This window comes from Silene latifolia, chromosome Y, assembly GCF_048544455.1.
Source record: "Silene latifolia isolate original U9 population chromosome Y, ASM4854445v1, whole genome shotgun sequence".
NCBI classification, from domain to species: domain Eukaryota; kingdom Viridiplantae; phylum Streptophyta; class Magnoliopsida; order Caryophyllales; family Caryophyllaceae; genus Silene; species Silene latifolia.
In genome coordinates, this window is record NC_133538.1 from 165,323,930 (window position 1) to 165,347,862 (window position 23,933).

The window sequence follows — 23,933 nt, forward strand, 5'->3', positions numbered from 1 at the left end:
CCGTAAGAACCAAACTCACGAGATCCCGACTCTATATATATATATATATATATATAATTGGGATCCTATACGAACTTATAGTTCGGTGCGAACTTACGAACTTAATATGGGCCATTAGATTAAAAGACACAACACATAAAGCTATGGTCAAAATAAACTCCAAGCCTTCCACGACTAGCCATAGGTCCACTCATCTATAACCAAACACTGCTCTCAAGTCTCACTCCCAACCAACTGACGTCGGCGCCGGATCCGGCATCGGAGCTCCGACACTGACTACATTTTACCTTACCTCCGTCTTACTTCAGACTATTTTGCGGTTGTTTCCAGAATTTAAAGCTTTCTCCTTCTCTTCCCCTTTTCTCCCTCATCTGAAGCCTTCACCTTCCACCACCACAGTGTCGTCGGAGATTTGGCACCACCTCGCCGTCAGCCCACATTTCGTCATATATTCTGAGATTATTTTTTTGAAATTCAATTCCTATTTTAGTATATCTATGATTTCCATCAAAGATTAACAGAAAATGTCAATAAATTAAGCTTCTAGCATAGGGTAGGGTGGAGATGGAGGTCGAACGGTCGGGGACACCGGTAGATGGAGCGAGGGAGTGTTGGTTTCGTGGAGAAAGAAGGTTATTTTGTGGTATTTTATGGTGGTATGGTTGGAGCTGTCATCGGAGCTCCGTCTGCATCATGGACTGGTCTAGTGATTAATGGAGATGGTGGGTTTTGTTGGGTGTGGTGTTAGTGAGGGGACCGTGGTGGTTGTGATGTTGCATTTGGCGGTTTCGTTGCGGTTGTGGACTTGTGGTATCAACGGCGACGTCTTTATTTCCGGTAATCTCGTCGGCGTGACAATGATGGTGGTCATGTGATAATGTTGGCGACAATCAGTGGTGGTAATTCAGGTTTGGTGGTGGATGCACAACATATGACCCCAGATACACATATGAATACTCTAGATATAGAAATCAATTTGTGTCTCCGGGAGTATTGATATGTGTATCTGAGATACTAACAAGTGTATCTAGAGTGGTGGCCGTGGGAAATAACTTTCGGCCCGTTTTACCGAAGCTTGTGACAGCTTATTTTGTGCAATGTATATGAACTACTTAGATTTGTCAATTGTCGTAGCTGGTAATTGATGGATTCGATTTAAATGTAGTTGTCTTCTGTCGTTTAAAAATGTAATGAAATCCAAATGAATGGAGGATGTACCTCTTTATGACATAGTTAATAATTAACTTTGGATGATGGTGTCCTTTTTATTGATTTCGCTGAAGGAAACAAAAAAACTCTGTTGCTTATTTCCATGTTATAGCTTTCTGCAAGTAGAAGAACGCGTACCAGGAACTGAATGTGAATTATGTCTGAGTTTTAGCCTAGGTAATTTCCCTCCGTTATCTATCCTTTGAGAAGCGGGTTTGTGTTTCCAAGTTATTCAACGAGGGTTGTTGCAGAGCATGAATGTTCACTTGCTTTTTAGTTGATAGAAGTTTGCAAAATTACAAATTGCAACTCATGGGGGAAATGGAGCGAGCATCTGCAGAAATCCAAAGGTAAAATATGCTCCATACCTGGCTTCAAACTGTTTAGGGTACTTCTTTGCAGGGTAAAAACAAGGTGGATAAGCTGAAAGTGTGTTTTCTAAATGGTATCCATTATTCGGAGAGTGATTTGTGGAATTGCGCGTCTTTATTGTGTGCCTGGGCAGGTACATTCTTCAGAAATTGATGTTAGATAGCTCTAAGGTATTCTAAGTGGAAAAGTTCGTAGTTACTATCTAGTGTACCACGTCACTATGCACCCCAACTAACGTGAAGTTTTATTTTTTTTATTTTTAGTCGATTCAGTTTGGCTGGGCTATATGACAAAGTGACCCATTAGAGGAATCTTAATTTCTTTTGGATTTTGCATCATTGTAAAACCTGGACGGAGGATTGAGTATAGCCAAATAACATTTCTATGTTTCATGTTGATTGTAATAACCAAATATTGTGATGTGCTCATTAGGGGAATTTTTTGGTTTATTGGTGTTGATTAGCAAAATAATTAGGGAAGTAGTGTTCGTTTGAAAGTATTTGGGCTTATGGTGTCCACGTCATCACTTTTTATTTTTTTCCAATTTTTATATGAAACCGCTTAGGAATCTTGCGGTTTTAAACTTAAGATTTTTTTTTTATATAAAAGGCAAAACCGCTAAGAATCTTAGCGGCTTACCTACTGTCATATTTTAGTGTACCCATGTAAAATTGTTGGAAATTTGGGAAAATTTGTGGAAAACGCTAAGGACCTTAGCGGCTTTCCTAGATTTTTTTTTTTTAAACAGATACAAATATTTGGACGATGACATTTTGTAAAAGCGTTTAAGGTTAACTTGGCGAATTTTACCTAAAACACGAAAAAAAAATACAAGTGATGACGTGGACACCATAAGTCCAAATACTATCAAACGAACACTACTTCCCTAATTATTTTGCTAAATAACACCAATAAACCAAAAAATTCTCATTAGGGAAACTTTTAATCATCATTCAGCTCGCTTTATAATTGGGGAAGCTGCACGGAGTAGAATTAGCAATTGGGTCGTATTGTTTGAATTACGTCAATGATGGACGTGTTTATTAGGTTCTTTTCTTTTAAATTAGTCAATTTGGGTGTTTGGAGATATGGTCAGTTTGGGTTTCGGTTATTATGTATTTGTTCAATTTGGGTTTAGTACTTTCGGAGTAGACTCAGGTTTGGACTGAGTTCGTTTTAGTCAATTGTTGGAGTCGATTTGGCCTTAATAGACACAAGTTTGTGCAACTAAGACATGGCTATCTAGACACAACCTGAGCTTGCTTTACAATCATACAATTTTTTATATATAGGTCTGTAGGCACTGAAAATTTATTAAAGTGATAAATAAAATAATTAATAAAATCGAGTTAACACTAAATTTTAGCTCGATTTAGTTATTTTGCCCCAATTAAATGATATACGGGTCGATTCGTGTTACAAAATGGGTTATCCGGATCATTAAACCCGAAAAAGATCAAATTTGGGCCAAGTTCACTAATAAACCCGTAAATGGGCCTGTGAATCCAAAAGTCCACCAAGGGGAATTGGAAATCTATAAATAGAGCCATTCTCATTCATTTCGGGTTAGAGAAATCATAATCATAAAATTCAGAGAGAAGAAGACACAAAAGCTCTATAAATTCCCTCTGCAAGACACCTCTCTGACAACAACAAGCACACCAAAACCGTGCCGCCGCCCAAGAAATTCAAGTTCAAGCTACAACATTCAAGAGAGAACAAGTCGCAGTGACCCTCTCAAGAATACAAATCGACACCTCCTACGTGTGTGCATACAACCTCTACGGGTGTCATTCAAATACAACGTTCGCGCCTCTACTACGAGACGGCGTTTACGTGATCTACTACGTCATTTAGAATCGGAGGATACATTAGAGATTGTACACATAAACTTTCTGATATTAATAAAAATTCATTTGTTTCCTATTTTGTATTACATTTATTTTGCGATACAAAATTTGCTGTTACAAATTTTGGTGAATCCGACGTGAAGATCTCTACCTCTCATCTCTACTGCTGTTTTATTCAAGTCTACCAAAACAAGAAGATGTCTACTAAGCAAAGCATCTCCTCCAGCCCATCCAAGAAGACCTACGCAGATATCCTACAGGTACCCCCATTCTTTGCTACCTCCCCGCTACGCATCGCCTTATCTCCACAAGAGGAATGGCAAAGAAGGTCCGCTTTGTCAATCTTCTTCTTTGCCGCGCTCACGCTCCGCACACGTCCTCGTTGGGGTTTGTGTCCTTAACGATTAGTGCAAGGACTTATAAACCTCTAAAAGGATCAAAGGGCATACTTTTGGTATTATTATCAGTTGATCCACGTTTATCAATAACGGTTGGCTTGCTAGATAAGTTTGACGTTATTGTCATACAGATGGCGGTGATCAACTGGTCCCTAAAAGTCACACCTATAGGATACGTTTGAGAGACGTGACGGTATGAAAATACAATCATGTAGATGCCAAATATGACTAACCGATTAGTCCGAGTTATTTGACTAGTAATTAGTCAAAATGTGATGTTGAGATATTATATTTAATACGGATTAGATATCATGGGCTAAGGCGAATTAACCAGTTAATTCGTAAAATTAAATATAAGCGTTTTATATTTAATTAATGTATATTGAATATTAATTATACAATATTGTCTTTGTCGGACATGTATTAATACTTCAACTAACCCGTGTTATTAGTTGATGTTTTAATAGCCGATAACCGATGACGATTTATAAAAACCGCGTCATATACATTTAGTCATTTGGGTACGGACTACGAGTTAAAAATGAAGAGGAAATGGATAAGCCCATCTCCTCCCCATGGACTCGGTTTGGCCGAATTAGGAGAACAAAAGGAGAGCTCCTCCTTCTGTTTTAACCTAATCGATCATTAGTGTAAAAATTAGGGTTTCAGTGTAACTTTCTCTGAAAATTCCTAGATCTCACATCTCGTAAACCACACAACAAGTTCTCCCAATATTGCAAGGCAATCGGAGAACACCATCTAGCCAAGGGCATATCTCGGACAAGTCTTGGGTGCAACAATTAGGAGGGAATCTCGTTTGATTTCTGTTCTTTACGCCGCACTATAAAGGACCCGAGGTTAATTCTTGTTCCTTATCGTTTCTCTATTGTTTTTATGTTTTATGACGATATTCGCATGTTAAATTTACGTTATAGTCCTAATTTTAAAGGGTATAATACGGATATTTACCCACAAGTGGTATCAGAGCGAGGCCACGTAAATTTTTCCATGTGTTTTTCATAAAACCGATTTTGAAACGGTTGTGTTTGTCTCGAAATCCGTGCCTTGTATACACGGATGTTGCGTTTTTGTTAAAACCGTGCCATGTATACACGGCTGAATTTTTTTTTGAAACCGTGACATGATTTTACACGGTTGTTTTGTGTGATTTTCGTTTTGTTTTTATGCATATTGTTGTTTTATACAGAGATTATAACAATATGTCATGTTTTGTCAATTGTTAAATTTGTTTTGATGCGTTTTGATCAAAATTGCAATTGTTTTTGTCTCGACAAAATGTTTCACGAGGGTTTGAAGTTTTCAGAAAGTTTTGTACTCGATCGAACAAGTTTTTAATCGATCGAGTGGTTTTTCTGTCTTGTTTTTGCTCGATCGAGTCCTTGTTGTACTCGATCGACCCCTTTCAAAACCCCACTGCTCGATCGAGTTGTCCTCGTGACTCGATCGAGCGATTTGTTGATAAAGGTACTCGATCGACCACCAGTTTAGTCGATCGAGCACTTTCTGTTTGGCGACCCTCTCGATCGACTTGCGATTCGATCGATCGAGCCCGTCGTTCTCGATCGAGCACCGTGTCCCTGGATCGAGGATTTCTTTTGACAATTTTTGAAAATTTATTCCTTTTGCTTTAAATTTTCTTTTGGCTACAAAATGTACATTATACGGATATTGTACACTCGCTATGATTGTGAAACGGTTCACACACGTACCATTAAGTTATTTTAAAGCGTTTTTAAAGTAACGGATTGTAATGGATTAAAATTAAATGATAGAAGCGGTTTTATCACATGAATTTTGATCATTAAAAGGTGGTTTGGATAAATTTAACATAATTACGGAATTATGTCACGAATGAATTTGTTTTTAGTTGATGCATTTTTATTTATCGTTAATTTTTGAATGCCGTGAATGCCCTTTTATTACGTATTTAATTTTACAAACGATTGTAACTTAGTGTGGCCTTAGTAGAACGTGTTACCGTAATGATGGAACACGGTCTTGGTTGTATTTTGAGATCTTGTATCTCCGTTTTGGATTTTTCACTTGTAATTACAGTTTTAATTAGAATGTAAATAGGTTTATATTTTGTAATTTTAATTGTAATTTTTGAGAAGACCAAAGATGGAGACCGGATGCTCACTCCCGCTACTTGGATCAAGATGGAACATCAAGACAAGCTTTTCGGGTCCAACGGTGGATTCCAAAGTTGTATTATGTTCTTATACTAGGATAGGCCACACTAGGAAAATTTTATTTACGTATTGCATTCCTTTTTTTTTTTTTTTTTTTTTTGCGATAATATGCATCATATTCCGCCTAAAAACCAAACCACCTATTTATTGCATGAAAACTGACACATATAGAGGTCACGAGTTAGTTTTCATTGACATTCTCATGTCAGACGTTTTAAAGCCATCATCCAAATAAATTCATTCACGACAGACGCTAGTTATTCGTTCACTTAAAATGAATTATAATTTTGTTGATGGGATCTTCCTCGTATAAACAAAAATTGAGAACGGTCTTTATAGGTCAAACTCCAATGAGTCCCTTCTTCGTCGGTAGGCATAATATGACCCCTTCTACGTCGGGTAAGTTGGAACCGATTGACCTATTTTATCTCAACACTATGGTCACTCGTACGATCCTGTGACTGTGGTGGACTATAGATAGGATTTACGGAAATCTATCGACCAAGAGTTCTTCCGGAAGAATTAGCTAAACAGTTGGCTTATCAATTTACAGAAATTGAGTCTTGGGATCACTTGTATCATTCTTGAGGGAGATCAATTATACAAGTGCGAGAGTCTACATGTTTAAAATGAATTTTAAAATAGACTTAAATCACCTCGATGAGTTGCTTATTTCGTTTTGTTTTTTCTTCCTTTTTCAGTGTAGATCACGTTTTTTTTTAAACTGCAAATAACAAATGGCTGGTTCTACTGATAACCCAATGCCAAGTGTCACATTGGACCGTGAGTCCTGGCTTCGGATCTTCATGGATCAGATGAATCAGTCTACTCGACTGAAGAATGATGGATCAAACTTCACGGATCGGGAGGCGGCATTACGGAATGCCGCCATTGCGATGGGAAGCTCAAATATCTGATTGAGCCCATCCCACCAAACCCAGGCCCCACGGCTGAAATTAACGAAATCGACAAGTATAACGATTTCGCCATGGAAGCGGGTGCGGTAAAGAACGTACTTATTTTTGCAATGGAATCCAATTTGCAGAAACGCTTCATAGCTCAAAGTGCAAACAAGATTTTCACTACACTCACTAGGGAATTCTCAAAAGCACCGAGGATCGTGACCTATGAGCTTACCACTCGCTTCTTTGATGCGAGACTCCAGAAGGGCCAACCAGGTTAGCCCACACATTCTCGGCATGATTGAGAATGTCGAGAAGTCGGAGACCTTTGATTGTAAAATCAGCGAGAACATTGTTATTGACCGCATACTTCACTCACTCCACGATGGTTATTCGCAATTTAGAGCGAATTACTATATGAATGATTTGAAGAGAACTCCCCATGAACTCGCACTCCCTCCTCGTACGCACCGAGAAGGACATGAAGTTCGGTGGGAGCATGAAACAGGATGTTCTCGTTGTGTCAAACAAGGGCAAGGGTAAGGGCAAAGTTCAGGCCAGGGCCTAGCGGTAGGCAAACCGAAGTTTAAGAAGTCGGGATCGGGTAAGAGTGGGCCTGGTGAGGCAAGTAACTCATCCGGCGCGACAAAGAGCAAGAATGAAAACATGGAATGCCATCATTGCCACAAGACTGGGCATTGGAGACGCACATGTCTGTTTATCATGAGGACATAAAAGCGGTCGCGTTAAACCTTGTTGGTATGTCTTCTTCTTCTACTTTTATTCATATGATTGAGATTAACCACGCAAGTTACGGAACTTGGGTACTTGATACTGGTTGTGGTTCTCATCTGTGTAATCATGTGCAGGGCCTCCGAAATCTCGAACCTCTCGTAAAGGGTGAGGTTGACTGCGTGTTGGGAATGGAGCAAGAGTGGCTGCCATCTCAAAGGGGACATATGTGATCCAGCTTCCTAAGCGGATTTGAGTTGTCATTATATGACCGCTACTATGTACCTAGTCTTTCGAAAAACATTATTTCGGTTTACGCACTTGATAAACTTGGTTTTTCATTTGTAATAGAAAATAATACTTGCATTTTCTCATTACACGATATGATTTACGGCAAGGCAGTCTCCATGAACGGAATTTATGTTTTAGATCAGACCACGGAAATATTACACGTAATGAATAAAAAGTTAAAGGTTGGTGACAAAGATCAAACGTATCTATGGCACTGCCGTATGGGACACATTAATGAGAAACGCGTAAAACAGCTCATCAAACATGGAGCTATCTCGGCCTTTGATTTTCAATCATTTGGCACGTGTGAATCATGTCTCATCGGTAAGATGACTCGGATTTCCTTCAAAGGTGTTGGAATGCGCGCTGCTGACCTATTAGGGCTCATACACACGGATGTATGTGGTCCTATGTCAATCACCGCACGAGAAGGCTATAGGTATTTCATCACTTTCACGGATGATTTGAGTAGATATGGCTATGTCTACTTAATGAAGCACAAAAGTGAATCCTTTGAGAAATTCAAGGAATACCAGAATAGGGTACAGAACCTATTAGGTAGGAAGATTAAAACACTGCGTTCGGATCGTGGTGGCGAGTATCTTTCTCACGAGTTTGATCAACACCTCAAAGACTGTGGGATTGCCTTACAGTTAACTCCACCTGGAACACCTCAATTGAATGGTGTGTCCGAACGGAGAAATCGAACACTACTTGATATGGTTCGATCCATGATGAGTCACACGGTTTTACCTGATTCGTTATGGGGTTATGCTCTTATGTCAGCCGCTCTAATACTTAACCGAAGTCCGTCTAAAGCTGTTGACAAGACTCCATATGAACTATGGAAGGGAACGGTCCCTAACTTGTCCTTTATACGGGTTTGGGGCTGCGAGGCTTATGTCAAGTGGAGACACGAGGATAAGCTCGGCCCGCGATCGGTCAAGACATACTTTATAGGTTATCCTAAAGGAACACTTGGTCATTACTTCTATTCGCCAACCGAACAACGTGTTTTTGTTGCGGCTAGTGCGACATTCTTAGAGAAGGAATTTCTCGAGAATGCAAAGAGTGATAGAACCTTCGACCTGTCGGAGATTCCAGAACCAAACACCGAGCAACCATTGGAGGAACCTATTCCTTCAATCCCGGCTGCGGTGAATATTCCTGAGGAACCTAGGAGGTCGGGAAGAGTCTCTATTCCTCCAGGACGAGATACATTGGTATGGTCGAGGAACATGACATAGATGACGTTCTACTCTTAACGAGTAGTGAACCCGCAACCTATAAAGGTGCCATGACTAGTTATGACTCAAAGCTATGGCTTGAGGCCATGCAATCCGAGATGGACTCCATGTATGAGAACAACGTGTGGGATCTTGTTGACTTACCTGCTAAGGTTCGTCCCCTTCAATGCAAATGGCTTTACAAGATAAAGCATTCTGTGGAAGGTCAACAAGATATCTATAAAGCACGACTAGTTGCTAAAGGTTTCACCCAAGTGCCAGGTTTGCACTACGATGAAATTTTCGCACCCGTAGTCATGCTGCGTTCCATTCGGATCATCTTAGCGATCGCCGCTTTTCATGACTATGAAATTTGGCAAATGGACGTGAAAACCGCCTTCTTAAACGGCTTTTTGGAGGAAGAGTTGTACATGGTACAACCCGAAGGTTTCATCGATCCAGTACATCCTAAGAAAGTATGCAAACTTAAGCGTTCCATTTATGGACTTAAGCAAGCATCTCGGAGTTGGAATCATCGCTTCGACCAAGTGATAAAAGAAAATGGATTTACTCGATCTGTCGAGGAACCATGTCTATATATCAAGTCGAGTGGGAGCAAGATTGTCTTCCTAATATTGTATGTAGATGACATACTCCTGATTGGGAATGACATACCTCTCTTAACTTCGGTGAAAGTATGGTTGAAAAACCATTTCCAGATGAAAGATCTGGGAGAGGCACAAAGAATTCTAGGCATCCGTATCTATCGAGATAGATCACGACGGATGCTATCTCTCAGTCATGAGTCTTACATAGACAAAGTCCTAGAGAGATTCAGCATGACCAACTCCAAGAAGGGGTTTCTTCCTATGGCTCCAGGGGTGCATTTGAGCAAGTCTCAGGCACCAGAGACACCGGAAGAGAAAGAGCGCATGACACGGATTCCTTATGCTTCGGCTATAGGATCAATCATGTATGCCATGATATGCACACGTCCGGACGTGGCATATGCATTGAGTATGACAAGTCGATTCCAACAAAGATCATCCAGGTGAACCACATTGGCTGGTCAAGTCAAGAACATTCTTAAGTACCTACGGAGGACTAAAGATTGGGCATTGACTTATGGAGGCGATCAAAAGCTATGCGCAACCGGTTACGCAGATGCTAGCTTCCAAACGGATCGAGATGACTCGAAATCTCAGTCTGGATTCGTTTTTACTCTTAATGGCGCTGCAGTCAGCTGGAAGAGTTCGAAACAAACTGTTACAGCAGATTCTACGACTGAGTCCGAGTACAACGGAAAGCTCATCTAATCCGGGATTACGTGGAGCAAAAGGAAGTAGTGATAGAAAAGATTGCTACAGATGATAACATAGCAGATCCTCTCACTAAAGCATTACGACAAGATAAGCATGAAGGGCATGTTAATTCCATGGGAATTAAACGTGTTCCTAAGTTGTAGTACTCTTTTATGGATCAGATTCATTCTCTCTTGTACTCTATACGACATCATCGTTTTGATATTTTATATATATATTTTGTTTGTCATGTGGATTTGTACGACAAATTTTGAACACCACAAAGTGAACTGAACGAACATTATATCTTTTCAGTCCTTAATTGCCCACATGAGCTGATAACTCTGGCAATTATTTTGTGACGTTGGTTGATGGTGGGTTCAACGAGCCATAAGTCAACCGGTTGACCGACCAATCACGGGCGATTTATACGGATATTTCGTAGGACACAATTGTGACATCGACGTGGAGTCCTAAATGTTTTATAACATTCGTTGCCTGGTCGTGGATAGGACTTCCATGGTGATCCTAAGAGTCGATTCTTTTGACTATCGACCGTCTCTTGAGACTAAGGCAGATTTTGGGTGACTTTGGTTTCTTTCTCACGGTCATCCGTAACAGGGGGGCCAAGTAGATTTTTTCGGTCATTTCATCTTGTGCTTAGATCGGAAGGAGTTCGAGTTGAAGGAAATATTCAGCCTTTATCGTACTCGATATTTCTCGGGGCCACTCGAGGAGTCAGAATCGAAATGCATGGCCATGCTCGGATACGGATTCGTTTTATCAGTTAAGTTACTCTCTAGTCGGGGAAACCACTCTTGATACAGATCGATTGTAAAATACGACCTTTGCGGATCCAGATCTGCAAATTGTTTTACATTGAGTGGGAGAAATTTTAAATGAATATGAGAATCGGTTATCGCACATACACTTGTTCGGACAAGTGGGAGTTTGTTGGAGCTTGTGTCCTCCAGATAGTGCGGATAACGTCATTGCACATACACTTGTACGGACAAGTGGGAGCTTGTTGGGGTTTGTGTCCTTAACAGTTAGTGCAAGGACTTATAAACCTCTAAAAGGATCAAAGGGCATACTTTTGGTATTATTATCAGTTGATCCACGTTTATCAATAACGGTTGGCTTGCTAGATAAGTTTGACGTTATTGTCATACAGATGGCGGTGATCAACTGGTCCCTAAAAGTCACACCTATAGGATACGTTTGAGAGACGTGACGGTATGAAAATACAGTCATGTAGATGCCAAATATGACTAACCAGTTAGTCCGAGTTATTTGACTAGTAATTAGTCAAAATGTGATGTTGAGATATTATATTTAATACGGATTAGATATCATGGGCTAAGGCGAATTAACCATTAATTAAAAAAATTAAATATAAGCGTTTTATATTTAATTAATGTATATTGAATATTAATTATACAATATTGTCTTTGTCGGACATGTATTAATACTTCAACTAACCCGTGTTATTAGTTGATGTTTTAATAGCCGATAACCGATGACGATTTATAAAAACCGCGTCATATACATTTAGTCATTTGGGTACGGACTACGAGTTAAAAATGAAGAGGAAATGGATAAGCCCATCTCCTCCCCATGGACTCGGTTTGGCCGAATTAGGAGAACAAAAGGAGAGCTCCTCCTTCTGTTTTAACCTAATCGATCATTAGTGTAAAAATTAGGGTTTCAGTGTAACTTTCTCTGAAAATTCCTAGATCTCACATCTCGTAAACCACACAACAAGTTCTCCCAATATTGCAAGGCAATCGGAGAACACCATCTAGCCAAGGGCATATCTCGGACAAGTCTTGGGTGCAACAATTAGGAGGGAATCTCGTTTGATTTCTGTTCTTTACGCCGCACTATAAAGGACCCGAGGTTAATTCTTGTTCCTTATCATTTCTCTATTGTTTTTATGTTTTATGACGATATTCGCATGTTAAATTTACGTTATAGTCCTAATTTTAAAGGGTATAATACGGATATTTACCCACAGTCCCAACTAGGCCGCGCAAGTTCTCTGTCGCCTCCATAGCTGCTGCTGCTACAGCGCTTCTGGCCGCCTCTTCTCCTTCACGCGAGGAGACTAGAAGTGTTAAGGTTGACAAAAAGGCTTCCCCCTGCAAATCCAAGGCGTCGCCAAAGAAGAAAGAAACATCAACTCCTAGCGTCGCCGTGATCATGGTGATAAGTGGTGATACTCTTGAGGATCGAATGCAGAAAATGAATGAACTCCTTGAGAAGATGATGAAGGAAAATGAAGAAAAGAACAAAAAAATTGATGAGCTCCAAAAAGAGGTGGTGGCACTCCGTGACAGGAAGGCCGAGAGCGAGCATGGTGACACCGATAGGGATGATGATAGCGATAGAGAAGTTGGCGAGGATAGGGAAAAGCCAAAGAATGAGATCGGAACTTCACCGAAGAGAAGTCTGCAGGAGTTAATAGCCAAGACGATCAAGTGTCAGTTGGATGATAGCTCGACAAGTAGTGGACGCTACATCAAGCCTTACACTAAGAGGATTGACGATCTGCGCATGCCATCGGCTATCGGCCTCCAAAATTTCAACAATTCGACGGGAAGGGGAACCCAAAGCAACACATCGCCCACTTCGTCGAGACATGCAACAATGCTTTGGAACGAAGGTGATCGTTTGGTGAAGCGGCTTCGTTCGTTCGCTCAAAGGGATCGCGTTCGACGGGTACACGATCTGGACTCGAGTCATTGACACTGGGTCACATGGAAGATGAATTCCTCAACAGATTCTACAAACACCGGACGTGTCGTCGCATGAGCGAATTGACAAAGACAACTCAATGGCAAGATGAGCTTGTCGTCGATTACATCAACAGGTGGCGTGCGTCTTGAGTCCGGAATGCAAGGATCGCTTAAGTGAAGCGTCAGCAGTTGAAATGTGCGTCAACGGGATGAAATGGGACATTCTTTACATCTTGAAAGGGATCATGCCAAAGAGCTTCCAAGACCACGGCTACCCGCGCCCATGACATGGAGATCACAATCAAAGAACATGGTAGTGCTCGACCAAGTTCTTCTAAGGTGCCAAGTGAAAAGAAGGAGTTCAAGAAAAATGATAAGAACTCCAAATCGTCGACAAAGGAAACAATGGTCGTCGAAACCAAAGCAGTCACACTGTCAAAATCTCGTCAAAGCCTAAGTATGAAAAGAAGAAAGAGTCATTCTCTTACAACTACCAATGAGACAAGCCTACATTGAAGGAGTTGCGAGGCTAAGAAATACCCATTCCCAGTTCGACTTGTCCGGAATGCTCGATGACCTCTTAGAGAAGAAGGTTATACAATTGCCGTAGTCGAAGCGCCCGAGCAAGCAAACAAGACAAACGATCCCAATTCTTGTCGTTATCACGGTGGTGAGTCACCCTATTGAAAAGTGTATAACACTCAAGGAGAAGATCATGCAGCTCTCCAAGGAAGGGAAGATCATTCTTGACTTGGATGACACAGTAACTACAAATCAAACTACTGTAGTCTTGGAGCAACCTGACGACCCAATTATACGACAAGGACAGTGTGTCTATATATTGCAGTTCGGGAGTTTTGAGCCTGTGGCATTACGGATCCAAGGGTCATTGTCATCACTACCTCCAATGCCATTGGAAGAAAGACTACCTCCTCAGGATAAGAATGAGGAAAAGAAGCATGAAGATGACGATGAAGGTTGGACTTTGGTTACGCGCAAGAAGTCAAAGAAACAAACAAGACAGACAGCGCAACCTGTTCATCGTCGAAGAAAACAATCAAAAAGGACGAAATCTCGCAAGACGAAGGGAAAGAGAAAGTCCAAAACAGTGGTCAAACCACATGTCTTGCCTATCGATATACTTGAGCAAGAACCACCGAGTCCCATCACCTTAAAAGAATTTTTCCCACAAGACTTCTTAAACAAGGTTACCGTGTGCACCGTCTCAGCTACGGAAGGTGGTGATGATAAAAAGAATATAGAGGAAGGAGGCCCAGATGATACGGTATTGCCTCAACAGTTGCGTTCTGAAAAGGAGAACGAAATAGTGGCTGCTCTTCACGCCCTTCCTACAAGCATGGGATGGAAGCAAATCTTTCATCTACCTAAAGAGAAGCGTCAGCTGATAATTCAAGGACTTGAGAAGCCTGAGTTGTATGCGGGCAAGATGAAAGAAAAAATTGAGCCTCTTGAGCAATCAACTGGATGTGTCTCTGCAACGCAGCCTTGAGTTTTTCAGATGAGGATTTACTTCTTGGATCCAAACCTCACAACAGGCCACTTTATGTGTCCGGGTACATCCGGGGTCAAAAGGTCAAGCGCATCTTAATAGATAGAGGCTCAGGAGTCAATCTCATGCCAAAAGCCACTATGAATGAATTAGGGATCACGATGGATGAACTCTCCAGTAGTCGAACAATGATTCATGGTTTCAACTTGAATGGGGAGCGCGCAGTTGGCATGATCCGCGTGAACCTTACCATGGGTGATCTTTCTTCCGACACGTTGTTCCATGTCATGGATGGCAAGACATCGTTCAAACTATTGCTGGGACGACCTTGGAAGCACGAAAACGGATGTAGATACCCGTATCCGTCGATATTGGAATTTATAGAGAACCCGACAAACACCCGATGATGATAGGACACATGTATTCTTTAGTTGTCATTGTCATTATTTGGAGCTCGTTTTACGAGGTAGAATGGGCGTCGTCGATAAAGTATTTTATTAATTTAAATGATATTTAAATTAATGTTTTTTTAAGTGAATTCATTCTGTTAATTTAAATGATATTTATTTTAATGTTTTTAGTGAGTTCATTTTGTTATTTTAAATGATATTTAAAATTAATGTGTTTTTTAAGTGAATTCATTTTTTATTTAGTTTAAATGATATTTAAATTAAAGCTTTATTTTGAATTTATTTTCTTAAGTTTATTTTATTGAAAATAAAATAAATATTTGATTTGAAAAATCATTTTATGAGTATATTTGATTTGAAAAGTCATTTATTTCAATTTATTAATTGATTTGAAAAATCGATTTGAAAAGCGAAGAAAACTCGTTTTGAACACTTGTTTTTGAGCTCGATTTTAGCTCGGTTTTTGAGCCCGTTTCCTTACTGAATTGGCACGAATCTCGAGTACACTAACCCACCTAGACCAATACCCATCCACCCTTGTTCGAACCCCCTCACAAGCAGCCCAAATTCTCGTCCCAAACCCCTCACAAGCAGCCCGCAACCCAATCCCGTATACCCTGTTTTGCAGCTCAATTCGCGAGCCCAAACCCGCTCCAAACACTACCAAGACCCGTACCCATTAACCCTAACCCATACCCTAGTATCCTACCCATATTATCCTAGCTTAATCACCAAGAAAACCCCCCTCAAACCCTCACAAAAGTCGATGGACAGCAGCCATCCGTGAGCTAGCCCGATTTGCCCTTCCTCCCTTTTAACCTACTTTAACTCCCTATAAATACCACCCCTTCACCATACATTCATTCCTCTAAGTTCTCCACACATCCAAGCATCACATACAAGCTTTAAACCTCAGAAACAAACCCTAAACATCCTTCAAAAACCCTAAACAAAACCGACACACAAACTGAAACTGTTTGTGTGTCCTCTTCGAAAACCCATTCGTTCCTCCATCAAACCTCCATAAAAACTCGAGTTTCTTGTTCCTAATTAACCACATAACATCCATATACACATTAGACAAAGAATTACGAGCCAAGTTGCCCTTGAGAGTACACGAAATCCCTCGAAAAACAGAGTGAAATAACACTCTGTTTTCGCGGTTTCTTCTTGTCTGTCCAGTTCTGTTTGTGCTCGTTTTTCGTGCCCATTAAACCAAAACGAGCAGGGGTTGCTTTAAGATCCTTGTTCTCCTCTCTTTCTAGTTTCCAAAACATCTTTCGAATCGAATTTTCGTCGTGAAACGAGGGAGATATCACTGTTTTAAAATCGCTGTCCAGAAACTTTCCAAAACGCGTGTTTGCTTTATTCTTCGTCGACGACGGCCTCTCGAGATAAAATCTACCATCGATTACGACCCAAGACGGTGTCAACGATACATGTAGGTTGAGGGTGCATCAAATCCCCTTTTCTCTCCTTTTTTTTATTTCGTTTTTTTATGCCTTTTTTTATAGTTTGTTTTTTGTTTGTTTTCGTTTTGTTTATCGTTTGTTTTAATTAACTATGAAACTAGTTAGTCCGAGTATGAGTTAAAGTACCACCACGAACACCCGCGTTGACTTGAGATGGGAAAAGAAACCGCTACTTCTGTCGGTCGTACACCCCCGTCTCATTTACATATCCTCGTGTTCAAGGTAGGGCATAAATAAAACGAGTTTTCTAACTTCGTTCTTCGCTTTCGACCCCCTTTTGTTTCGGCCAAATCGACATACCCTAGGACCCGTTGTATGTTAGTTTAACCTCTGATTGTTAACCTAGGACATATTTAGATGACTTTAATTTAATTTAATAACCTAATTAGACACGGTAGGTGGCTTCGACGTAAGTTATAAAATCAATCGACGATTCTGTAAATAATTGAATGCATCTCTCTCTTTCACCTAATTTCTCGCTAGTATAAGAGTGCGTGATTAGCACCTTCTTATTGACACTCGATGAGTTAAATTAATTAGCGAATTTGACCTAATTAGTTCCTTTAGGCCGTGTGAATGCACCCTCGTGCGACAATCAATCAACATCGTTTTTTTACTCGTTTTCTAACTTGTTTCTTATCCCTTTTCGCAATCACTCGATCTAATCAATGAATCTAACTTAGGAACTAGGTTGGCCTTGTCTTGGCCGTGAGGGTGGCCGTTGGTTTGGGCCGTGGGGTGGCCGTTTTATTTACCTTTCTCGTTTTGTTTTTATACCGTTTGTTTCCTCGTTGTTTCATTGTTTGTAATTTATCGTTTGTTATCGAGTTGTATTTTTTTCAAGTTAGCTTTCTTTTATTGAGTCAAAACCTTTTCAAAAACCTTGGTCTTGTTTGGTTAGACGGTTGTTCCCCAATGCTTGTAGGAGCGTAGTAAACCGCATGTTGTCTAAAGCAACATGGCCCGGTTTATGCTAATGCATGCTTTGGTGCGTAGCCCTATGTCTAATTCGATGAGATTAACTGAGAGCGCGCAACACGAGGAGTGAACCAAGGCCGTGTGTCCTGTAGGCCGTGAGTCACCTCCCCCTTGTGCACGGTTTTCAAGGCCCAATGGCCGTGTGTTTTGTGTCGCGTATTGCGTTGTATGTAGCAACTGTATTTAGATCGAGTTGTATCTTTAATTTGTCGTTGTGTCGGCATGAAATGCCTGGTTTGTAATAGGTAGATCCCAACGGCTCCCCCATTCCCCCTAAGCCTTGTTTGCTTTCGTTTGTATGTTGTTAGATCAATCAACCCACATGCTAAATTACAACTTTGACAAAGTTAGTTTAGTTGCATCTAAATCGACATAGAAACTTCACATGTTAGGGTTAAAATGATGTTTGCATTTCATATATCGTAGTAGCTATGACCTTGTTTGAACTCCGACACTTGACTTAGTAGAGGCCGTTATTGACGGGCGGGGTTGGGTGTCCTTATGGGCTTCCCAACACGTACCCTCACCCCTTACTCAAGATCTATGGTTTGTGGATCCGTCTAAATACCATTGGATTACGAGAGTCATTCAAATCGAGTGATATAGGGTACAAGTCTTTATCTTTAATCACTCGTAGTCGATGGGCTTTATGCTTTTCGATGAAAGGTGTAAAGTTGACTTGAACGGTTCCAAGTTCCCAAAAAACTTGGTGGCGACTCTAATATGTCTTAATTCGATTCGAAAGAACCTCGAGTCGATTATGCCTAGTGTGGATCCCGCGGACGCAGTTCCCGAGGGCCTTGTCCACGTTTGGCGACTCACGTGGGAAAAGAGGACTAGTTACACTGTGTCTCTAGGGTCTTTTCCTCCGAGGTGAAACTTGAAAAGAAAGTGTTGGAAAGTAAAACATTACTCATAGTGCTACGATTCATGCATAAACCCTTAAGGACTTTCCCGGGCCGTCCCAGCGTTTCTTCGTGATGCGTGGGGCGACGTCCCACTATGCCGGGGAAGCCGCACATTGCTCGCTTCCACTCCGCCTCGCGTGGTTCTTGAGGGTGGGGACGATCTTCTAGGTACTTTACCTTAAGACACCTTGCTCTATAAGACCGCAAAAGGATGGAGGGCATAGACCTCCTTATAGAAGACTTGCCGAGACTTAGAGATGTCTAGGAGCATACATCCTTATAACATGAGAATGACAATGTGCAATGTGTTTTCCCGAGTCCTTTTTTTTCGAAAATTCCAAGTCCTTTTCAAAACCGAACTTTTGAACAACTTACTTTCAAACCTAGCATGATTTTCAAAACGCGGAATGCTGCCCAAATAGGACTAGAATTTCGGCCCAAAACAAGCTTTTATAGCCCCATGTCGCCCATTTCAAATCTCATTTTTTCAAATCGATCATTCGTTTTTCAAAATCAATCCAAAATGTTTCTCGAACCTCAACCAAGCATGAAATGCGTCGAGTCGTGTCCGGGTCATGGCCGTGTTAGGCCGTGTTTGTTTCAAGAGTCTAGAACACGACCTTGTTGGGTCACCCAAACTCACCTCTTGGGCTTTGAGTCATGTTGGTCGACCTTTTGGTCTAGAATAGTCCGCAAAAAAAAACGTCCAAGCTAGGCCTTATGGACGTTTCACTCGAACCCATGGGCTATGTTAGCCCAATCACGGGTTTAGTCACACCAAGTCCAGTTTAGAATCGAGTTATGACAGTTTGAGTTATGTCGTTTTGTCGAGTCTAAAATGAACCGATGTCTAAATCAAACCGTGAGTTGAACCTTTGGTTAGTCAATCTCAAGTCGAGTCTTTGTTCAAGTCAAGTTAGGGTCGTGTCCTTAAGTGTGCAGGGGCTCTTACTTTAAATATTGACTCAGTACGGGGTTTTCTTGTAGAAAGGTCGCCCAAAACCCGACGTCAAGCAATGGAAGATGCTATCAACAAGCTCACGGAGGCCGTGAACCTCATGATGACCCGAATGGATGTGATCGAGTCTAAGTTGGTTGAAGATTCCTCTTCATCTACTCCACCTCTGACTGATTTGGAGAAACGGTTCAAGTTCATCGAGGACCGTTTGAAGCTCTCCCAAGGAAGAATATCCACTATGAGAATGCTAGGGCCTATGCCCCGATTCAGACAAGTTGCCCACGAACATGGTACTCACCGACATCCCAAAGTTCAAGGGCACCAAGATCCACCACCATGTTAAGGCCTATAAAGGGTACTTAGCACTGAAGGGAGTACCTGCTGATATGCTCTCTGAAATTTTCGCCCAATCTCTGGGTGAACACCCAAAGGCTTGGTTCTATAATCTTGACCTCAAGAACTTCCCCACTTTCGAAGATATTACGGTGGAGTTCTGTAAGCACTATGCTGACAATGTTGAGATTCAAACCAACATAAGAACTTTGGAGGTTATGACACAAAAGGAGAAGGAGGGTTTTACTGAATTCCTCGCAAGATGGCGCGCTGAAAGCGTGAAGCTAGCTAAGAAGCCTGATGAAGTCGAAATGGTAGATAAGTTCGTGAAGAATTTACGACCTGTTTACCGTAATGCTCTGAAATACCAGAATTTTGGTTCTTTCAAAGAATTGATAAGGATCGGGATAAAGGTAGAGGACGATGTCCGAATTGCTGAAGCTGAGAAGCCAAAGGGATACCAAGGGGCTTCGTCATCTAAAGCAAAAGCACCCGCAGCGGCCCACTTTGTTGAAACTGTCAATCTCTTATATGGACAGTCAAAAAGGCCTCCGCGCCAAGCTCCGAGGGTATTCACCGATATCGGGTGCACTTACGCCTATGCTCTCCAAAGGCTCATGGCCCAAGGAAAGTTGAAGCCCATTGGTCCAACTCCGGACCCACCTGCTGAACAACAAGGCAAATGGTACAAACCGAATGCCTACTGTGCCTTTCATCAAGGGAAGGGACACGATACCGAAAGGTGCTTTAGACTAAAGCACGAAATTCAAGATATGATTGAGAACGGAACGCTCCCAATCCCGGCCATAAAGCCTAACAACGTCACCAATCCGTTTGGCGACCACACTAACTTTGTCTCTACCGAAGATAGTGTCGATTACTCTCACTTGATTCGCCCATGTCGTCTGAAAGGGGTTTTCGTCGGAAGAATATTCGTGGATTGCTCCAAATTCCTACCAAGCTCGAGAAACGAGATTACATTCGGGGATTTTGTTGTCGATTGTACTCCTTACATACTCCGAAGCGGCAATGAAATCAATGGCGTTTGGGCCGATGACGAGGATGATGTTTACCTCGTCAAAGGTGCGACAATTCCTCACACCCAAGAAGAAATCTTAAAGGTGAGGCAAGATGCCCTAGAGTCAAACCATTTGACTAGATCCGGACGCCCATATCGTGTGGAGAAAGCTAAGGATACCCCGAGTAAGGCACCTCAAAAGGAGCCGGCAGTGGTCGAAGTTCTTGGTGAAGGGTCGACCTCCGAGGCTTCCCTCATCAAGCAACTCCAAAAGACTAAGGCCGACGTATCTATCTGGCAACTTATCTTGAGCTCTTTCGAGCATCGTCAAGCTTTGTTGCAAGCTTTGATGAACATGACCGTGTCGTCAAATACTACTCCTGCGGATATGGTCACCCACATCGCCCAGAATCGGCCTCAGATTACCAACGGTGTGACATTCTCCGACGAAGATCTGCCGCCGTTCGGGCCTCGACATAACCTGGCCCTCTATATTGCTACCGTGTGTCTCAACAAGCATATCCCTATGACCTTGGTTGACGACGGATCGGCTGTCAACGTACTCCCTCTGAAAACGGCGCATATTCTGGGCTTGGAGAAGAATGACTTCATCCCCACGACGCAGACGGTTCGGGCATTCGATGGCACTGTGCGTCGAGTGAGTGGACTTGTCGATCTAGTAGTACGATCGGGCAAGTGGAAAAGAAAATAAGTTGCCAAGTGATTGACATATGCTCATCCTTCAACTTATTGTTGGGAAGGCCTTGGATCCACGCTGCGAAGGCCGTAACATCAACGCTGCATCGAAAAATCAAGGTCCCACTCAATGGCAAAACCGTCACCATTGACGCCACGCCAATTACTGTAGCAGGAGGAGACATTACTTCCGAAGTAAGGGTCGAAGCTACCAATGACGCATGTGGTTTCGAGATTGTCAACATGATCGAGCTGAACTCCGAAAATATGGATCTATATACGGGAAGTCATGTCTGCGAGGTGATTCTCAAAACTGGGAAGTATTTCGGTATCTCTTTATATCCTAGAAAGGAGGAGGTTTTCAAGTTGAAACCACCCGTAGCCAAAGGAGTAACTTTCGGGCTTGGATATGAGCCCACTGAGAAAGATCTACGGGAAAAGAGGGGAAGAACGATCGAAGATCGAGATATTAAAATGGGACCGTATCACCTAACTCTAAACGGTCACTTCGTGAGAGCTGGGGAAGAACTCCCTTGCATGGACTTCCCCGAACCCATCTTTGACCCAAAGAAGAACCTTATGGTCCCAGGAATCGAAGTATTCTAAGATTGCTACTACATCCCTGAAGACATTCTGACCGTGATGCCAATAGAAACCAAGCTTGACCCAATAAATGACGAGAAAGCCATGGGTCTCCTTTTCGGTGAAGAGAAGAAATCACCAATACCAAACGAAGATTTGGTAAGCATGATCCTGAGAAGCGAGCGGTTCGACCCATCTACCCTCATCACCGATGTGGATCCTCTTAGGACCAACACGGGATGGCGGAAAACAATCAAGTGGACTGACAACAAAGGACTTCTTTTCAAGTTGACAACGGGAGAAGGAGAGATGTTCAAGCCAAATGATGTTACCGATTCTCGAGTCCGAGTCCGAGTCGAGTCCGAGTCTGAGATAGGTCCTAAGATTGAGTCTAAGGAGTCAGGTGTTGAAAATACCCCTCCCCTAGCTTTCCCTTCCTATGCACCTTTTCCTAATGGTGGTATTCCGGGGCCTGTCCCGAATACCCCTATCTCGCCACTGAGTTCTGATCAGTTGGCTCAAATGTTAGCGCATTTCGCGCAATTTCAAATCAATAATAATATGAACCAGTTTGCTTACGACTTGTCTTACTTACATTGCAATTCAAACTTTGAAAATGATTGTTTTAATAATGACATTGAGACTGAGGTCGAGGATGAACAGTTGGTCGAAGATGAAGGAGAAGAAGAAGTGGAACCACCCCTGCAGCTGATAAAAGGATTGGAAGAGTACGAACAGAAAACTTCGATCATCGAAGATACCGAAACCATCAATGTGGGTACAACCTTAGAACCACAGGAGCTTAAAATAGGAACTACTTTAAGTCCCACCGAAAGACAGGGGTTCATTGATTTGTTGCATGAGTTCAAAGATGTTTTCGCATGGTCCTACAAAGACATGCCAGGCATTGATAGGGAAATTGCAGAGCACAGGATCCCAATCAAGCCGGGTATAAGCCGTCAAGCGAAACTACGCAAAATGCACACTGATTGGTCTTTGAAGGTCAAAGAAGAAATCGACAAGCAACTCAAAGTCAGGGTTCATCAAGGTGTCGAAATACTCGACCGGGTGGCTAACGTCGTTCCAGTGCCCAAGAAAGATGGCAAAGTTCGGGTTTGTGTCGACTTCCGGGATTTAAACAAGGCAAGTCCGAAGGACGATTTCCCATTACCCCACATCGACATCCTGGTTGACAACACGGCGAAACACGCGTTACTATCCTTTATGGATGGATACGCCGGTTATAATCAGATCAAGATGGCGAAAGAAGATATGCATAAGATCTGCGTTCGAACGCAATGGGGAACCTATTGCTACACAGTAATGCCTTTTGGGTTGATAAACGCAGGGGCCACATACCAGAGGACCGCGACAACATTGCTACATGATTTGATGCACAAGGAGGTCGAGGTTTATGTCGATGACATGATTGTCAAGTCAAAGGAGCGTGATGGCCACCTTGGCACACTACGCAAATTCTTCGAACGGTTGCGCAAGTATAACATGAGGTTGAATCCACAAAAATGCGCATTCGGAGTCACATCCGCAATCATTGTTGGGTCACATCGTTAGCCACCGTGGCATCGAGGTGGACCCATCGAAAATAAAGGCCATAATGGAAATGCCTCACCCGAAAACCGAGAAGGAAATTCGAGGTTTCCTGGGAAGAATCCAATATATAAGTCGGTTCGTGGCAAAGCTAACTATGATATGCGAGCCAATTTTCAAGAAATTGAAGGTCGGGGAACACGTCGTATGGGATGATCACTGCCAAGCTGCGTTCGATAAGATCAAAGAAATACTATCTTCCCCTCCCGTGCTTAGCCCACCAACGGC